General features: G+C 40.6%; 1 long non-coding RNA gene across 4 annotated transcripts in view; it reads right to left on the bottom strand.

Annotated features, from left to right (window-relative positions):
* Positions 1–3,727: 3,727 nt before the first annotated feature.
* The window catches only part of LOC112245076, a 92,182-nt gene continuing 79,049 nt past the window's right edge, over positions 3,728–16,860 (bottom strand). For all 4 annotated transcript variants that reach the window (XR_006080388.1, XR_006080390.1, XR_002952679.2 and 1 more), the window contains 3 exons: positions 5,822–6,033; positions 5,294–5,328; positions 3,728–5,108 (listed from right to left, as the gene is read on the bottom strand). This is a non-coding gene — a long non-coding RNA (uncharacterized LOC112245076). The remainder of the gene's footprint in view (positions 5,109–5,293; positions 5,329–5,821; positions 6,034–16,860) is intronic.

Genomic DNA, 16,860 nt, shown 5'->3' with positions numbered 1-16,860 from the left:
AATATAGCTGACATGGCTGACTTGCTTAAACAAATGTAGTTTCTACTGAGAATTGAGATGTACAAACTATAGCATAAGGGGCGGAGCGGATAAGAGGCGATCCATAATTTAGATTAAGACATTAATGAGCGAGCTGGTCTCTTCAGAGATGTTTTATCGGGTTCAAGTCCGGGCTCTGGCTGGGGCAAACAAGTACATTCAGAGACTTGTCATGAAGCCACTCCTGCGATGTCTTGGCAGTGTGCTTATTGTTGTTGTCTTGCTGGGAGGTGAACCGTCGCCCCAGTCTGAGGTCCTGAGTACTCTGGAGCAGGTTTCATCAAGGATCTCTCTGTACTTTGCTCCGTTCACCTTTGCCTCGATCCTGACTAGTCTCCCAGTCCCTGCTGCTGAAAACATCCCCAAAACATGATGCGGCCACCACCATGCTTCACCGTTGGAATGGTGCCAGGTTTCCTCCAGACGTGACTCTTGGCATTCAGGCCATCAAACAAGATAATCTTGTTTCTCATGGTCTGAGAGTCTTTAGGTGTCCTTTGGCAAACTCCTAGTGGGCTGTCATGTGCCTTTTACTAAGGAGTGGCTTCAGTCTGGCCACTACCATAGAGGCCTAATTGGTGGAGTGCTGCAGAGATGGTTGTCCTTCTATGCACATTGCACATTAATCAACGTTTCAGTAAAAGTGCCGGTTTTAGCCAGCCAGCTAATTTTCAACCGCAGTCCCTGGGCAAGTTAATAAAAACAATTACAATATAGACAATAGCAACATAGGACAAGTAAGACATAGCATACAGACAGAGCAACAAAGGATAAGCAAGATGTAGCATACAGACATAGCAACATAGAACAAAAAGCAGCAAGACAAAATTCATAAAAGCAACATTGTTTCCACACCTCACAAGCTACAGACACCAGACATGGAAAGCGGCAACACACAGCTAGGGACCATGTTCACAAATCTGATTGACCTTTAGCCATGTCTTCAAGCATTTTGTGAAAGTGTGATATGTGGTGCAGTTATGTGTGTCTGATGGCAGTGTATTCCAGACATGGGAAACTCTCACAGAGGAACTCTAGAGCTCTGTCAGAGAGACCATTGGGTTCTTGGTCACCTCCCTGACCAAGGCCCTTCTCCCCCGTTTGCTTAGTTTGTCCGGGTGGCCAGCTCTAGGAAGTCTTGGTGGTTCCAAAGATTTTATTTTACATTTAACACGGCAAGTCAGTTAAGAACAAATTCTTATTTACACTGATGGCCTACCTGTAAAAGAATGCTCGAGGCCACTGTGTTCTTGGGGACCATCAATGGTGAAGAAATGTTTTGGTACCCTTCCCCAGATCTGCGCCTCGACACAATCCAGTCTTGGAGCTCTACGGACAATTCCTTTGACCTCATGCCTTGGTTTTTCCTCTGACATTCACTGTCAACTGTGGGACCTTATATAGACAGGCGTGTGCCTTTCCAAATCATGTCCAATCAATTGACTTTACCACAGGTGGACTCAAATCAAGATATAGAAAAATCTCAAGGATAATCAAAGGAAACAGGAGTATATATGAGTTGGATGTATTCACATGCTTTTGAGAAACGTTGAATTGCTATTGCCAAACAAGCTTCATCAACCATAAACTAAAACTATTGCAATCATGCTTGCAAACAAATTATAGTGTTCAATAAACATATTAATAGATTGCTTTGTATAAATGTTTTATCAGAGGTCACCGTGTGGGAGAATTCGGAGCCCAGGGATGATAGACGAGTTTCCCCACCAGTAATTACCAGTTCGAGGGGCGTTCAAGTGAATTTTTCACAAACATATGTGGTAAATACCACATTCCCACTTGGTTATGAATGCAGGGTTAATCCAGGAAGTAGTTGGGAATTGTACCATACAATTAAAGTGCTGGCCAATCAGATATAATTATATAATTAGTTACCAGGTAAATAACAAAATAGCAGATTCCATGGTAGAGATGTGCATAAACTATAGAGTTAGATAGAGGACTGTAGGTGGATATAAACCATTTTAGCATTGACATTGAGGGCTTCCACCATTTTAAAGTAGTCAACTGGGTTGGGATTCCTACGGGTCGGGAGCGATCAGCTTATTATCAGAGCATTGTCTTATTCAAATTTGGTTGCCTATGGTTAGTAAATGGCTTTAAGCTAGATCAAGAAATAAACAACATCTATTTATTTCAGGACTCCAGCACTGCAGTTGGAGGTACATCACCAATATGACTTGACTTGAAACACAAACTAAGAAGAAAATGCACTACTGTCACAGACTCCATAATGGCACAGGTGCAAAGACCTAAGATCCTCTATCTGTGACATAAATGTATCATGAAATAGCAAAACTCTTGTAAAAGAATTGTACAATGTCTAAACAAAATAATCCAAACTGCCCTTTCCTAACACTGTAGGCATATAATTCTCAATGAGATTAGCCTGTATAAATAAAGGTTAAATTAACGAATGCTCGTCTTATATACTTGGGGTTATATACAATTTGTAAAAAAATAAAAAAAAGATTAAAAAAAGAACATTGATCAGGTAATTGTGTCCATTGTGTGGTATTCAAATGCCAAGAGTTGGTCAAAACAGAGTGCAGTGTACTTAACTTGTAGAAGATGGCGCCAGAGCTCTTTTTAAGAGGGAACATTCTACATAGCGCACTGCACCAAAACCCTACTGTATTGATCACTACAAATTTGGAAGATCCCAACTTTCTCATTTCCAAAGTTATTAGCCTGATATATTTTCAACAGTGAATTAACCCTCTGTCCACTAACCCATTTCCCTGCCATTTATAGCTCCTTATCCATTAATGCAACTATCACCATAGGTTGTCTTTTAGGGAATTAGGTTTGGGCCTTTTGTTCAGAACATGAACCATGATGTGTCAAGGCATCACTAAAAAGCACTTCAATAAATGGTCATATATATCAATCTACATCCAGTCTTTCCAGCACACGCGCTTGGTGTAACAAAACACTGCTATAGCCTACAGTAAGTATCTGCTCTGAACCCTACAGTATGTCTCTGTGTGTACAGTACTGCTGTTGTGTCTTGTCTCCAGTAGCACAGACTGGGTGTACAGTAGGCCTTGTGAGCCTGTGAAGGACAGAGACATCTGTATATCCAACTATTCTGCTCCTACAAGCTGCTGCTCACAGTGCATGGCAAGAGCACATCAAATGCAGTCACACACATACAAGCCTGGCTGTGGTGCGCGGCAAGCCTTGTCCACCATCATTGTTATGTGAGCTGAGTTGCAGTTTCTTTTCTTCTGCAAAATAACAATGAATCTAAAGGCTCTGTGTCTATGGCTTTGGTGCAAATGAGGCACATGAAGGTCTTTGTTTGATAAACGCCTATTTCTCCAATTGTGTGTGTTTATAGCTCTTTAAAGAGTAATTGTCTTTAGTTGATGATCCCAGGGACCAAATATGTGGGGTGCAGTAGTCCTGGGGGTTTAAAATATAGTTTCAATATGAATTGTCAACATGAACTCCATTGAATGATGATATGCAAAGTCAAAGGTAAAATGTTCATACAACATTGCAGTTGAAGTCTATGAATAGACCAGGTGTTGGTACTGTTAATGTACTTTGAACGTGTTTGCTTGTGAGCACGCACGCACACACACACTTATCCCTCTGACAGTTGTTTGCTTTGGTTGAGTAAAATTTATTTTTCAAGTGTAATTTGTAAGCCCCCCGCACCTCTCTGATTCAGAGGGGTTGGGTTAAATGCGGAAGACACATTTCAGTTGAAGGCATTCAGTTGTACAACTGGCTAGGCATCCCCTTTCCTAACAGTGAGAAGCTTGTGTTTGGCCATATGCTGTTGATGTCTTGTTTTTTATGTGAGATCCCTTGGGGGCAAAACTATAAGAGAACAGTCAGCAGATTCTGATAACATGTACAAGCAGGGTGTTTGTTTTACTCATCAGAAATCAAAGTGGCCTTTGTGTGGAGCAGGATTTTATTCCCCAGCCTGCTAGTTCAGGAGGGTCTTTTGAGTTCAGAACAACATTTCAGAGCTGTGGTTCAACTGATTTTCCAGCGATAGAAAAACAGACTGCAGAAGTGCTCTGTTAACTCTCTCTCACCCACCACGAGCAAAGGAATTAAAGAGTCCACCATCCTCAGTGGAGAGCCAGGGAGAAGAATTCAAATGGAAATTGTTTATCAAAGAAATTAAACAATTATTCATAAAAATGTATCAACAGCCTGAAGAACAAGAACTGTATAATGTCATTAATGTTACACGCATACTTTGTGAGGTAGATGAATTATAACAAACTGCTTCAGAACTTTTACAGTAGGATACACTTTGAGATTTCATGTTATTCATGAATGATTTGATTAATTGGTTACCTCACGATGTGACATGTTCATGACACATTGAAGTGTGTAGCCTATAAATGTAGTGTGTAGCCTATAAATGTAGTGTGTAGCCTATAAATGTAGTGTGTAGCCTATAAATGTAAACATAGGTTTGCCTTTTTTGTCTTGTAATACATAGAAGGCCCTTGTCTTGCATGTATAGGAATACTATACCAAGGCAAATTAACTGTACAACTTTGTATAAAGAGGGCCCTACATTGCTGAATAGCGTCTTATGAGTATCTTTGAACATCTGGACTATATGCATGTTATTAACAATTGGAAGTTTATGACTTATGCAATACAGTATAATAATAATCCATCTAAAGAACGTTTATGACCATGGCTTCACATTATTACTGATTTTTAAAATTCTTATCTTTCACCTCAGTAACAACACAATTCTCATTGATGAGTGTGTGATCTGTAAGACATTGTTAAATATGAGGAGTAATAGAGATGACGCTAGCAGCAGGCTCTGGTGGACTGGCTAAGCTCTGTGCTTTGTTCCCAGATTGCAGGGTTAACGATTTTCCGTCCTGGGTGGCGGGGGAGGAGCGTAGAGAGTGAGTGTTCCGAGCGATCCGAGTTGGAGAATTAGGATGCAGCTCCCGTCGTCAATGCCGAGGAGCTGTCTGCTGCCTTACCAGCAGCCCCTGGGCCAATGATGGATGATATATGCAGTGTGGCCCCAGTGCTCCCCAAGCACAGTCTGGCTATGATATATATATATATATTATACACACACACATATACACACAGTGAACCTAGGATATTTGTTGCTAATTCACGTCCACCAACCAATGCCTACTCAACCATTACATGAGCAGGGAATAAAAACTTTACTAGAGAAGTGGAAATCAAATTGTTACAACACTATGTGGGGTTTCTTATATATCACCTGGGTTTAACTTATCCTGTAGGTTGTAGGGATCCCTAGAAATAAAAGACAGACGTGTAATATTCATCAGTTTATTTTCACACTTTTTTTTATTTGTAATGACATTTTACACTATTTGCATTCTATCATTTGCTTTTTTTTACAAATATATTCAAATATATTTTTAAAGATTAATGTTTTATGGAATAACATAATAAAATACAAATATTTGAGGAAATCATATGCACACATCTCAAGAAACAGTACATTATCACTATATAGTCATAAAAGCTCTTGCAAAAAAAAACATTAGCCTAACTGATATGTTATTGTTTTTTGGATACATGATGTGCACTTGAACATAATGTATCTGGTCGGGAGTTTAAGCATTAATATGTGTGTGTGTATGTGTGTGGGCCTGGACAGTGTACGGAGTGTGAGGGGTCAGGCGGTGCCTCACCCCCAAAGCCCCTTGGGACATCTAGCTTCCCTTCCGCCTTTCTCTTGTCCTCCTCCCTCCCTCTCTCTGCCTGTTCTCATTACCCTTACCTGCTGTCTTGCTCTCCTCTCATTTACTTTGTAGACCTGACTCTCCTGCAGTCAGTTTAGCCCCAACCCAGTGGCCCTGTCGCCTGGGGAACAGTCACTGCATACCAATGATGAGGGGAGACGAGAAGAGAGCGCTCTGCGCCGTCTGAGGAACAGCCTCCCTTCTGCCACCCCCTCCCCTACACCTCCGCTACCACCTCCTCCTCTTCGGTCTGGGGAAAGAGAGAGGGAGGCAGAGAGAGAAAGAGAGTGAGAGGGAAATAGAGGCAGATGGAAAAAGAGAAACAAGAAAAAATTGAAAGAGGGAGAGAGACATAGAGGGAGAGAGACATACAGGGGGAGGGACATACACCAGTGTTTTAAGTGACTACAGTGGGACAGGACAGACTGAAAGGTTGTATGGTGTCTCCCTCTGCACAGTGGGAATCTAGATCTGCAGAGCAGTGCTACCAGCTAGCCCCAAACGACTCTGGCTAATTACCCAGCTCCAGGCTATCTGTCTGTCAGTTAGAGAAGCAGCCAGCACGCCTGATATTTCTACTGACTCATGGCGAGCCAATACGCCATGTGTACCAAAACAGGAAAAACTTAAATAAAAACACAGAGATTCATTTCTCCAAATGTAACAGATTTGGAGATGGCAAATGGCAGACCCCAGTGTTACAGTGACTGTGATTTGGTCTTACCTGTGAGTGAGCAGACACATAGAGAGAAGGGGGGTAATTAGTGAGAGCATAAAAATTACAAGGGAAAAAGGATGTTAATCATGTTAACAATGATTAGAGGAGAAACATTACAGGACCATTCTGGGAATGCATATATCTGAGTCACACAAACATCCAGGCATAGTCATTCACATCATAACCACTCAGTGTGAAATATGACTACACAGATTGGGTCCATGTGACCACCTATGCATTGGTTGGGCAGTGCAGTGCACTCGAGGACACACAAATAATTTCCTCTGTCATGATCGCTTTCAGCAGTGACACAAGGGAGCCAGTATGCAGTATTTGAGTGTGTGTGTAAATGTGTTTGTGCAGGTCTGTGTGCAGTCTCTGTGACTAGGTCTACAGTCTCTGACTGGGCATGTCCTTGCCAGGTAAAAGATACATTCATTAATTGGTCCAAGTAGCTGTTGGCCAACCAACCAATGGGTTAAAAGCATTTGCCTGTGGCGACACAGCCAGGCCAGCTGTAGGTCACATTCAAGTCCCAGCCAGTTGAAACCCAACCTGCAAGACAGATCCTAATTATCCCAGGCAGTTGCGGTTCAATAACTCCAGCAAGCTGGCAGCAAGATACCACGTTTCCGTGGCAACGACTACGAATAAGTGATTTGCAGATCAGAGTGAGACGGGAGGTAACCGTGGATGTGGGGAGGAGGGAGGGAGGAATGGGGGAATGGAGAGGGGGTGGAAGAGGGAGGGAGTAGTACTCAGCTAGAACACCATCATGGGCCGTTAGAATGCACGTACACAGATAGAATGCACATGACATGCACATAGACATGCACTCACACATGCAGTACACATACAAACACACACACATACTTAGGCACACACAAAGTGCATACCAGTGGACATGCTAATGGTCATGCACAGTCCAGACATCAGTGTCTCTATACTCCATCCCCATACCTATGGTTGAAACGATGTCTCAGATCAGGAAGAGGTAGATACTGTCCTTCCACTGTTCAACTTACTGCAGTGAAGTGTATCCCTGGGCATTGCTGCCCTGAGCATAAAAGGGAAAACTTGGCCCTGTATATTTTGGTGCCGTGGTTGTATTGTCTAAAGCAGAGTTTCCTAAACTCGGTCCTGGGTCCCCCCCTGGGTGCACATTTTGTTTTTTGATTGATTTTTTGATTGATTCAAATAACCAAAGCTTGATAATGAGTTATTTGAATAATCTGTGTAGTGCTAGGGAAAATCCCAATGGGCACCTCTTGGAGGTCCGAGGTGTGAGTATGGGAAACACTGGTGTAAAGTGCTGCATGTATATTGTCTAAATCAGGGTTTCCGAACCATCTCCTTATTTTTTGTTTTAACCCTAAACTGGCACACCTGATTCAATTAGTCAAAGGATTAATGATTAGTTGAATAATTGAATCACATTGTGCCAGTTAAGTGTTAAAACCTAAATGTGAAACGTCTGGGAGGCAGGAGAGGGTTGGGAAGCCCTGGTCTAAAGCACTACATTCCCCTAAATTAGATTAAAATATAAAATGACATTTGAATTTGGATGGCTTTTTCGGGGAATGAAAGTTGTCATTTGTGTGTTTTCAGGTGACTGTCTGGCCTCCTGCCGCAGTGTCTGGAAACACAGACATAGTCACCCCCCCACCACGATCTCTCACACACCTGCTGCTCTCCCATCTACCTGAGATAAGAGATCTGCTGAGCTGCAACGCACAAGGCACAACAATGCCTGACAATCAATGGTAGAAAACAAAACTAAAAAATCCCTTTAAATCCATCAAATTTCTGTGTCAACTCTGTCCATTTGAAATGTGCAAGCCGGGCTTTAATCTGCCCTTATTACATTTTATCACACACAAATGGGAAGCGCTGAGAATCACACACACACACACACGGACTTGGACAAAAAATCTGCCCTGGCATTTCAGCCACACCAGCCCACATCACCGTGACTGTTACACACAAAGGCAGTAATGCTACTGACACATAACATAGTTAACTATAGTACAGCATCTCAACTTTTACTGTACCAGTGACCCATGAAACATGTTCCTCCTTTTTTAACCAGCTCATGTTTAAGACAAATACAATGTTCTAAGACGAGCATCACTGGGACCAGAAGACCCGGGGACCACACTGCCTGTGCTGGGCCCAGCAACATCCTAGGTTAACACTCTATTTTAAGTGTCCATAATAAACTCATTTATAAGGTATTTCTAAGGCATTTACAAACCATTTGCTCACCATTTATTAATCTTTACTACCACATTGGTAAATGTTAGTAAGCTAGTTATTCACACATGTATATATATATTTCCAGAAACATCTTATGTTGTGTGCTTGTTCTTTTTACCAGGTGCATCAGGAATGTCCAATGGCATGCTCATCTTTTTGTGAGATATTACACTGGTCACTCAAAACATTTATAAAGTACAAAGCTAACATACGGAATTGTTTTAAGATGGTCATACCATGGATCATCTAGCTATTTGATTTAGAATTTAGGACCCTTTTAGCTATAAAAATAATAAATAAAAACATTATTTGATTAAATATTGAATTTGGCCTTTACTACAATAGCACATAGAAACACACTGAATAACACATTCATAAATTGAAAAAAAGACAGTCAAAATATAAATAATAAGGAATAAGGTTTTGAAGTGTGTGTCCTATATCTAGGATATGCCGTATATATATATATATATATATAATTTTTTTGGACACATATTTAACCCCTTATTTTAGATTACACAAAACTACCTCCATATTTCAATTTGTTTGTATGGGTTTCCTTCAGACGAGTTACCTGACACTTGTGGGGGTCGTACAGGAAAACGGAGAACACCATCGTGTTCCATAGAGTGGTCATAATAATTTGTAGGCCTAACCATTCGGATGCTACAGACATTTTAGTGAAAATACAGATTTTCGGGATGTCTCGAGGTCTGACAAATACAACTGTAGCTCGGCCACCTTCCACCGCAGATGTGGAAAGCTGACATAAGCGAATGCAGTGGATTGAGACGCAGCCCTGATATCCTTAGCTTAAATTAACGAGGTTTGATGGGGATTTTTTTATTATGCCACTTAGATCGAAGTTAAGGAACTTAAGTTAAGGAACTGGCAGTCTCTCCCGCCCTCTGTTTTCTTCTATTGAATTCAAAATACAACCTTCTGTGTTTTTTCAAAGAATGATGCCGGGACAAGTTTAAGTGGCTGCGAATACATTTACATCAAGAAGTGACAGGCCTTTCAGCGAAAATAATAAGAAGGAGATAGCCACTGAAGGCTGGAAAGTCCTGCCTATGCAATTTGAAAATCTCAACAAATGTATTTGTCATTTCATAAACAAACGCTGTAGACTAACAGTGAAATGCTTACTTAAGGGCCTTTCCCAAAAACGCAGATCTTTTTTTTTTGAGAATTAGTAGAAATGATAAATGAAACTAAATGTATACAGTACTAGTCAAAAGGTTGGACAAACCTAGTCATTCAAGGGTTTTTCTTTATTTTTACTATTTTCTACATTGTAGAATAATAGTGATGACATCAAAACCCACACAAACATAAGCTGAGCACTTGTTGGCTGCTATTCCTTCACTCTGCAGTCCAACTCATCTTAAACCATCTCAGTAGTAGGCATGATCTGTGTCAGTGTGCCTTTCTCTGACAGAGTCTGAGTGGGTCTCACTCATTAATGATGAGTGTTTGACTTTGAATGTGAATTTGCGCCACCTCAACTGAGCCAATCAGAAAACTGGGCTGGCCGTTGCCCACTGGTCAGCCAAATGCATCAAAATAGATAATTAGGAAAACAGATAAAGAGCGCAAAAGTCATTAAAGAAAACAGTGCCTTCAGAAAGTATTCACACCCCTTGACTTTTTCCCCACATTTTGTCTTACAGCCTGGATTTAAAATGGATACATTTATATTTTTTGACACTGGCAGACACACAATACCCCATAATGTCAAAGTGGAATTATGTTTTTTTTATTTTTACAAATTAATAGAAAAATAAAAGCTGAAATGTGTTGAGTCAATAAGTATTCAACCCTTTTTTTATGGTAATCTTAAATAAGTTCAGGAGTAAAGAATGTGTTTAACAAGTTGCATGGACTCACTCTGTGTGCAATAAGTGTTGAACATGATTTTTGTTTAACATCTCTGTACCCAACACATGCAATTATCTGTAAGGTCCCTCAGTTGCGCAGTGAATTTCAAACACAGATTCAACCACAAAGACCAGGGAGGTTTTCCAATGCCTCGCAAAGAAGGTCACCTATTGGTAGATGGGTAAAAACAGACATTGAATATCCCTTTGTGCATGGTGAAGTTATTAATTACACTTTGGCTGATGTATCAATACATCCAGTCACTACAAAGATAAAGGAGTCCTTCCTAACTCAGTTGCAAGAGAGGAAGGAAACCATTCAAGAATTTCACCATGCCAATTGTGACTTTAAAACAGAGTTGAATGGCTGTGATAGGAGAAAACTGAGGATGTATCAATAACTTTGTAGTTACACCACAATACTAACCTAACTGAGTGAAAAGAAGGAAGCCTGTACAGAATAAAAAATATTCCACAACATGCATCCTGTTTGCAACAAGGCACTAAAGTAATGCTGCAAAAAATGTGGCAAAGAAATTAACTTTTTGTTGTGAATACAAAGTGTTATGTTTGGGGCAAATCCAATACAACACACTACTGAGTACCCCTCTCCATATTGTCAAGCATAGTTGTGGCTGCATCATGTTATGGGTATGCTTGTAGTCATTAAGGACTGGGGAGTTTTTCAGGATAAAAAATAAACAGAATGGAGCTAAGCACAGGCAAAATCCTAGAGGAAAATCTGGTTCAGTCTGCTTTCCACCAGACACTGGGAGGTGAATTCCCCTTTCAGCAGGACAATAACCTAAAACACAAGGCAAAATCTACATTGGAGTTGCTTGCCAAGAAGACAGTGAATGTTCCTGAGTGGCCGAGTTACAGTTTTGACATAAATCTGCTTTGAAAATATATAGCAAAACTTGAATATGGTTGTCTAGCAATGATCAACATCCAATTTGACAAGGCTTGAAGAATTTTGAAAATAAGAAAAAGATATATTGTACAATCCATGTTTGCAAAGCTCTTAGAGACGTACCCAGAAAGACTCACAGCTGTAATCGCCGCCAAAGGTGGTTCTAACATGTATTGACTCAATGGTGTGAATCGTTTCATTTTCAATAAATAAGGCAAACATTTCTAAAAACATGTTTTCACTTTGCCATTTTGGGGAATTGTGTGTAGTTTATTTCATAAATATTGAATTCAGGCTGTAACACAACAAAATGTGGAATAAGTCAAGGGGTGTGAATACTTTCTCAAGGCATTGCATATATTTTTATGATTTTGACAATTTCAACCAGCCCGCCACCATTAAACGATGGTCCGGCCCATCTGGCGGGCGTGCGAATGCACGCACACACACCTCTTTAGAATTGAATGCAGTCTTTACACACCCTGGGTCCGTTGGCGAATGGACTTTAATCTAGAATCATCTGGAGCCTGGGTTAATTCACGGCTGGTTGCAGTATCAATCAAGCACATTTTTTCTGAGTCACAGAGTCTGAATGCTGTATAAAATGTCACACTGAATGCACAAATATTTTTCTTCTAATACATCTCATTCCAATCCATATAGCCAAAATGTAATATGGTTTAATTACTCTATATGGCAAAATGGCAAGAGGGGATTTTAATACATGAAGTAATAATGAAATATAGAACTACTGTTGCTGATGATCAATGGGGGAAATGACAAGACAGTATGTTTATCTCTTACTATGTCTTTAACCTGAGGACCCACCTCCACAGTGGTTCAAGATATAATCTCATGATATAAAGTCAAAACCAGCTTCAGACAAGAGGCAGATCATAGTAATAGCATCTGTCCTACTGTACCTTGTCGGTCTTTGTTTGAAATGAATGAATTAGGATATCGCAATTTTTGGCATAAATTATTGAAATAAATATGAGAAAACAATTGGATGATTCGTTGCCGATTTGTAATAATACAAATAAAGTTCCACAAGATTAGTCTTTGTTTTTTTATTGGTAGGCACTGTTTTTCCTTGCTTGTTTTCAATGTCTTGTTATCTTTGTTCATTTTCTTTCTGCAGACTATACAAACAGTTTATCAGAGTTCATCAACCTTTACCATATCAACACACACTTTAGAAGAGGGAGGGAGAGTTAATTGTTTGAATTGTGAATTGCCTCTCAATTTACATGGATTTTACACTACACCCCCGAAACCTGACATGTTTGAGCTATTCATTTATTGTAATGTGTCTGTCTATTCCTCCTCTCATGTTGTAGAATCCACTCAACACAGGAAGAAGAGAACCAAAGTTATAATTCACAAAAGTAATATCCAGAATTCTCTTTTACATTATTTCGGGATTCTCTCCATATTGTAGTATTTTCCCTTCAGACTCAGGCTACTTTACTGCATTTCAATGCAAAATAAATCCATATAATTTGGACCAGTTTCTCATTGTAAAATAGTTTGTCTAGGCTATTCCGTATTGAACAGTGTTAGAGGCTAAAGCCCCGAGGGTTGCTGAGATGATGTGAATGTAATATTTATTGCTTCCTTCAGATGACGATATGGGCTGAGCAGAGCAGCCAGCCTGCTTTGTTCGTTTTAGCGGAGCTAGCAGTCTAGCACTGCATCAAATCAAATCAAATTTTATTGGTCACATACACATGGTTAGCAGATGTTATTGCGAGTGTAGCGAAATGCATTGATGCATTGACCATTTTATCAGTGGGCTTCCTGCGAGCGCTAGCTGCCTCCCTGACTGCCAGACTTTGCTGCGTGTCAGACACATCCTAATAAAACTGTCTGGCTGTTTTGTGGGCACCAGCTCTACACTCGCTGCGCCTTGTCTGACTGCTAGGAGCTCGCCGTACCGTGCCTGGCTGCTTGGTATTCATTGGGGCATGGCACTCACTCTTTCAGCTAGTGCTGGGGGCTCTGTGGCACAGACACAGACTGATTAGTTGGCATCGGCATTGTTCACTATGAACACCAAATGGGGAATAGATAGGAAAAAACATAATTAGTAAGAGAGAGAGAGAGAAAAGAGAAAGACAGAGAGGGGGGGGGCATAGAGAGAAAATCTATTGTTTTGAAACTGCATTTCTAATGTGGGTCATTGAGCAGAAATTAGTTTTTTTTTTACAAAAAAGCTAGCTGCCTTGGGAAAAGCAGAAAGTTTAAAAATGAGGCTGTGATGGTGAATTTCTAACAGTCAGATCATGGTGAATTTGTATGGGTTTGTAATGGTATTGTCTTGGTCAAAAGTTCAGATTGATTTTGTTTAACAACAAATCATGTGTTCCCATTTTACATCTGAAATCTGAGTCTCCCTGAATTAAGATGGAATTCAGAGAAACTTGGGGCCTGGACTTTATTATATTGAAGTTGATAATTTGAGATTATATAAGGTTTTTAAGAAGCATTTACACATGTTTGAAACATGGCAAATATTTAAGCACCACATATTAAACTGTTTGAACATCACCTAGTTTCCACACATCTTGTAGATCTCTATGTAAAATGTATGTAAATAAATATAACCAATTTGGAAAACCATATGGTAAACTATTTACATAGGTAAAAAACGTTTCTGTGCCCAACAAATATGTACTATAATTCCATATAGTGTATCATTTACAGTGCAAATATAGTAGTAATTAATGAAAATGAAAACAAATGTTTGCAACAGAAGAGTAATTGTTATTCCTAACTTCAGATTTGCTGGGTTGAGGTCATTAAAATATAATTGTGTCTTCAGGGGAAGTTTTTTGCATCCATTTAGATTTAAATCATAAAGCAGTTATAGGGATGCTGAAATTAAAGTATGCTTTCAGATTCACACACACACACACACACACACACACACACACACACACACACACACACAAACACACACACACACACACACACAAAATTATTAAAATACGGAATTAATGCTTAAGTGCATTTAGTGCTATCACTGCTTAACTGATAAAATGAAAGTTTGGCATTTTTCTGGGAAAATGTAATATTCATAAGTATCCATGAATAAGATTAAATCAATAAAATGTAGTAAAAAGATTGAGAAAATATTGACTATTGAATGATATGAGGTGTGCCTGCTGTATTGAATGATTTGATATGAGGTGTGCCTGCTGTATTGAATGATTTGATATGAGGTGTGCCTGCTGTATTGAATGATTTGATATGAGGTGTGTCTGCTGTATTGAATGATTTGATATGAGGTGTGCCTGCTGTATTGAATGATTTGATATGAGGTGTGCCTGCTGTATTGAATGATTTGATATGAGGTGTGTCTGCTGTATTGAATGATTTGATATGAGGTGTGCCTGCTGTATTGAATGATTTGATATGAGGTGTGCCTGCTGTATTGAATGATTTGATATGAGGTGTGTCTGCTGTATTGAATGATTTGATATGAGGTGTGCCTGCTGTATTGAATGATTTGATATGAGGTGTGCCTGCTGTATTGAATGATTTGATATGAGGTGTGCCTGCTGTATTGAATGATTTGATATGAGGTGTGTCTGCTGTATTGAATGATTTGATATGAGGTGTGTCTGCTGTATTGAATGATTTGATATGAGGTGTGTCTGCTGTATTGAATGATTTGATATGAGGTGTGCCTGCTGTATTGAATGACTTGATATGTGTGCCTGCTGTATGATGCCACCATATCTGAAGCAGGGTAGTGTAACAGTAAAATACCAAGTTTCAAACTGGCCCAAGAAACATTGGTGTGAATAAATAAAGTAGGTACTGTAGATGCAATGTGTATCTGATTTGATGCTGATCAAAAAATATTGACTTTGTCATGCCATCTAGTTGGTTTGCTAGTCGAGTATGGGGTGTGGTGGCTTGAAGAAATTTTGGATCTTACATTTACGCCAACAATTTCATATGGAAACATACATGGAAAAGCAAATCCCAAACGTGCGCTTCATGGAGGTACATGTTTGTCCATAGCAGTTTGACTGTTATTCACACAAGCAAGATGGAGAAAACCAGTTCAATGCGACATCTTGGCCGAGTACCGTGATAGAATGGATCGACCGATGGGCATTGTGTTGAATTACATTACTGTGGTGACATATGTTGGCCTTGATGATTCCTCGACGCTATGGACAAAACACACCTTTGTTATCAACCATTGTCTTTACATTTGCTAAGCCACACAGGTATGCATAGTATAATATCTACCTCTATTCTTTGCCATGTATGGATGATCATACATTGAACACAGGGATGTGAGTGAGGGATAACTCGATAGTAAAGTCCATCCAAAAACAACTACACGTTTTCATTCCACTACCAACAATTCTCTCTTTTGGTCCCCCTTCCTCATTCCCTCTATCTCTCCCTGTCTTCCCATTCCTCCCTTTCCCCATACATCCTGATGCGTGTAACATTGATGTCAGCAGCTGTTCCGTCCCGACTCCACCCTTGGCAGGCACATTGGGTTGCCACTGTAGTCGCTTGTGCCCTCCGCCCGCGTCCCAAGAGCCTAACCCGTGATTTTTCATCGAGAGAGCTCACAAGTTAGGGTCTCAGGGAGCAGGAGAAGTACAACAGTGTCCCGGCACTGAGGAGCTGCACACATTCAGTCAGTCAACCAGTCGGCCGGACGTGGGGGTGAGCAGCATGGCACCCCTCTCGGTCGTACTCTATCTCTCACTACCACCACCCCTAGGTGCCTACCCTCTCCATCCTGACCCAAAACCACCTCCGCGTGTCTGTCTGCCCAGTGTCCGGTCCAGTCTGACCGCTTGGGTAATGGGCCGACTGGCTCTGTCAAACAACAGTCGTCCTCTGTGGATGAAGCAGGAGAAAAAATGTCCCCCTTTTCCCCTCCTTCACTGCAGATTAGTTATCCCTTCAATTCAGAGAGCTGGAGTTAGAGATGATCTGATGGCTCAGCACACAAAGATGGGCATAGACATAGACCTACCAGAATACACGCCACAAACACAGTAAACGGTAACACCACAGCACAACAAGACAATAATGGCAGAGACAAAGAATAATGACATGAGAGAAAACGAAGAGGGCAAAAAAGAGGAATAGGGCTTGCTGGAGATGGTCAGACCTTAATTTCCCCTGTCGCGGCGCAGAAGCCAGAGCTAGCCATAGACAGACGAGCCAGCATTCCCTGCTATGCTGTGCCCTGTGCTAACTAGCCTTTGTGCTGGCAGAGGAAAGCCCCCCTAGCCAGGCAGCCATCTCGCCTCTTTGTCCTCTGAGTGT

The sequence above is a fragment of the Oncorhynchus tshawytscha genome, linkage group LG30, assembly GCF_018296145.1.
Source record: "Oncorhynchus tshawytscha isolate Ot180627B linkage group LG30, Otsh_v2.0, whole genome shotgun sequence".
Taxonomy (NCBI): Eukaryota; Metazoa; Chordata; class Actinopteri; order Salmoniformes; family Salmonidae; genus Oncorhynchus; species Oncorhynchus tshawytscha.
Note: the sequence above shows the minus strand (reverse complement) of the source record. Positions and strands in the feature narration are given on the sequence as shown.